Raw genomic sequence first — 4,180 nt, 5'->3', positions numbered from 1 at the left:
TTGTTGCTACTAACGTCCCTTGGGCTACTCATATCAGGAAGCCAGCAGGAGGAGTCACTAGCTGGCAATGATCATTGATCCTGACAGTCAGGAAGAGGTGGGGCTGCTGTTTCACAACAGGGACAGAGAAATAGTTTGCTGCCCAGGTGATTCATCGTGTGGGAGGTCATCTTGATAACTTCTTTCCCAACATGACATAAATGAATATGTGCAGAGACTGAGAAGGCTCAGACCTCTCAGGATGAGGGTCTCGGTCATTCCACTATGTAAGCCACATAGCCCAGCAAGATGCTAACAAATGGAGATGGAAACCTGACATGAGTTGCAGAAAAGAGAGACAATGAGTATCCCCTGTGGCCTTGAGAGCAGGTATAGCAGTAGGAGATATGTCCTGGAGAAGCTATTCCCAAGGTAATAGTTACTTAATGAAGCAAGTAGATCCAAACACAGTGATGTAATTGATGCTACACTGCCAAGGTGTCATGTCCCACCCCATCCCACTCCGCCATCCACTTACGATGGATACACTCATTCTTCAGTTACTGAGAATGACAGTTTTGATGGTTCTTCTCCTGGCATTGTCTTCCTCTTTTTGAAGCTGACTCAACCAAGTTAAATACCCTTGCAGGGAGCTCTTTGCCTCTAATATTGGTCAGTGCTGGGATATAAAGGTCTAGCTTTCTTACCTAAAGTAGGGACAACTCTGAAGAGCTACACAGCCCCAAAATTCCCTGAAGAATCAGCTGAGGCTTCTCTAGAAATTGACTATGGCTCAACTCCTCCCTTTATCCCAATCCATCCTCATACTCTTTCATGCATTGTTTCTGAATATACCACTCCCTCCAGACCTCCTACATACAAATCTTCATGTGAGAATCTGGTCACTGTGACCTGGGTTAAGATAGAGTAGTAGGGATATTTTGAGAACAAATAGAAGTTTCCTTTAAATCTTATCACATATGTAGGTTGTGGCTCCTCATTGCCTTACACAGGGTTGGCCTTCCCTTAGGGAAAGGTTTTTCTTAGAAGAAAGAAGATGAAGTTACAGGAAAGAAGAATCCTCAATAGACAAGACTCAGGAAATGGGAACTGTCTTCATGATTATTGTTTACTTTGAGTCATCTAATCAAGTTGAAAGGGCTAAGAAGTAATCCTTAACAAATTCAATGACTTATGCTTCAAATCAATTAATATTAATTCTAATCATAGTTTACATATAAGTTGGTGAGAAATCATGATAAAATGAAAAAAAAAAAACTTGACTTTGGAATCAGAGAAACCAGGATTTAAATTCCAACTGGTCATCCACAAAATGTATATTATACAAATGATCCTTTTGAACTCTAGCTTTGTTAATTTCTAAGAAGGAAATTATACTTATAGGTTTTTTGGTGAGAATTAAAGATGATAATGTCTATAGAATCTTTATGTCTGTAGCCATTAAGCATGACACATGGACTCATCCTTTCATTCAACAAATATTTACTCAGCACAAATCTTTGTTAACAACCAACATTTGTTCTGTATCAGATCATATGTTAGGTGCTGGGGGTAGACAAATGGACAAGCCAAGTCCCTAACTAAATGAGTTCACACTTTGGGGTAAGAGACATACACAGAAAGAAGAAGGAACTGTAGTAAAGATTGTCTTAGTCTGCTTGGGCTGCTAAAACAGAATACCATAGACGGGTGGTGGTGGTGGTTTAGTTCCTAAGCTGTGTCTGACTCTTGTGACTCCATGGACTGTAGCCCACCAGGCTCCTCTGTCCATGGGATTCTTAAGGCAAGAATACTGGAATAGGTTGCCATTTCCTTCTCCAGGGGATCTTCCTGACTCAGGGATCGAATCCGGGTCTCCTGCACAGCAGGAGATCTCCTGCACTGCAGGCAGATTTTTTTTTTTAAACTGACTTAGCCACCAGAGAAGCCCAACCATAGGCTGAGTGACTTACAAACAGCAGAAGTTTATTTCTTATAGTTCTGGAGGCTGGGAAGTCCAAAATCAAAGCAGCAGCAGATTCAGTGTCTGATGACATCTCACTTCCTGGTTTACAGACAGCTGCCTTCTTGCTGTGTTCTCACACAGCAGAAGGGGAAAGGGAGCTTCCTGGGGTTTCCTTTTCAAAAATTGTTTACTTTGTATTGAAGTATAGCTGATTAACAATGTTGCGATAGGTCCAGATGGACAGCAAAGGGACTCAGCCATACATATACATGTATCCATTCTTCCTCAAGGGCTTCCCAGGTGGCACTAGGGGTAAAGAACCTGCCTGCCAATGCAGGAGACATAAGAGATGCAGCTTTGATCCCTGGGACAGGAAGATTCCCTGGAGGAGGGCATGGCAAGCCACTCCAGTATTCTTGCCCGGAGAATCTCATGGACAGAGGAGCCTGGTGGGCTACAGACCATGGGGTTGCAGAGAGTCAGACATGACTGAAACAACTTAGCATGCACATTGTCCCCCAGACTCTTCCTGAGGTCTTCTTATAAGGGCACTAATCCCTTTCATGAGTACTCCACTATCATGACCTGATCACCTCCCAAAGACTCCATCTCCAAAACTATCACATTGGAGATTAGGTTTCAACATGTGAATCTGGGGGAGACAAACATTCAGTCTAGCCCTTTGTTCAGCTTGGTGGATAGTAATGCTCAGATATTCCTATGAGTTTTAAAGTAGGCAGGACTGGATTATGCATGTGGTATTTTGATGGGTTTCCAGGGAGTCCATCTGTGAAGTACTAAAACATCCCTGGGTGAGAGAGAAGACTGTATTTCCTGGAACTCCTCCTAGGGATAGCAGGTTCAGGTGCTTGGGCCCAGAGCTGTTGTTGGAGTTGATGATGGAGAGACTGAATGAGCGTTGCTGTCTCAGCTCAGCTCCTTTTGGCTTCTGCTTCACTGTGGTCTCCAGCCCCTTCCATGGCTATGCCTTGGACAAACCTTTAAAAAATATAGTTTTGAAGGAGCACTCATTATATGAGCCTGTCATGGTTGCCAGATGTCTGAAAACAGGCCATAGCATGTCATTTTTAGTAAAGAAATGAGGCTTAGAAAGACTCAAGGTTGCAACTGGCAAGAAGGTGGCAGAACCATGTTAAGGACTATCCTTGCAGACTCTGACTCATTGCATCCTGCCTCCCTCAGCACTGAAAATACTGGCAAAAAATCGAGACCTATGACAGTGACTTAAGCTCTCAGCATAAATTTTATTTAAACAACCTCTGTAGTGGTCATTTTGTTGTCATGCTTGCCCCGATCAATAAAATGGATATAGGGTCTCAGGGCGGCAGCTGTTTGTCTGATCATTTAACCTTCAGAAGCAGATTTTATTAAAGTGTTCCTGTTGCTGAAAATGAATTACAAAGCTTTCCCTTTTCTGTAGGAAATAAGAGTGCCCAGATGAGATTACATGGCTTCCTATGATATCTAAATAAGATTAGTTTGCTGAAGATCACATTAAAATCCCATTAAGGAGAAGGTTCTGCTCCAGCTCCCCTTCTCCTCAGGCAAGTTCTGAGCAAGTTGATGAAAATTGCTCAGGGATGACACACAGGCATTGAGCACCCTGTGGAGACATGGGGGTAGGAGCAGAAAGAGTCCCTGTTCATTGAAGGAACAGGATCTGTATACATGGCCCATTACTTACATATGACAGTTTCTGACTGGAAGGAGGGAAGATATTAGGGAGGAAATGGTAATGAGATGAAAAGATCAAGGGATGGAGGCATTGAGGTCAGACCCAGAGAGGGCCCAGGGAATCATTAATTCTTTTTTTTTTTTTCTGTGACAAGGATAATAATATTAATGCTTAAGTATTTATAGCCTTCCCTCAAGCCTGCTTCTGAGGAGTAGGGATACTTTGCTCTCAGGAGGCTGTCAAGTTTGGTCTTGTGTTGTGTTGCTGTAAATAATCAGTGTAATTTTAGATTGGTGCTGAGAAAAGTTCAAATATTAGGAAGAAATAGGGGGCAACTCCTACAATGCCCAGTCAGGAGTTTTGAGAGAGCAGAGGAGAAGAAGACGGATAGAGAAAGAACGGGGTTGAGAGGGGCTGCTGTGATAGATGGGCTTTGGGGGAGTCAGGAGGTGATGAGATCTGCAATGTAATTTCCCTTTTCATCTCTTCAAGGAGCTTCTTTGAAGATTTAATATGCTTTTCAATGATTTTTTTGTTGT

Source organism: Budorcas taxicolor, chromosome 2, assembly GCF_023091745.1.
Source record: "Budorcas taxicolor isolate Tak-1 chromosome 2, Takin1.1, whole genome shotgun sequence".
In the NCBI taxonomy this organism is placed as follows: domain Eukaryota; kingdom Metazoa; phylum Chordata; class Mammalia; order Artiodactyla; family Bovidae; genus Budorcas; species Budorcas taxicolor.
The sequence above is the reverse complement of the archived record's forward strand: the minus strand, read 5'-3'. Positions refer to the sequence as shown.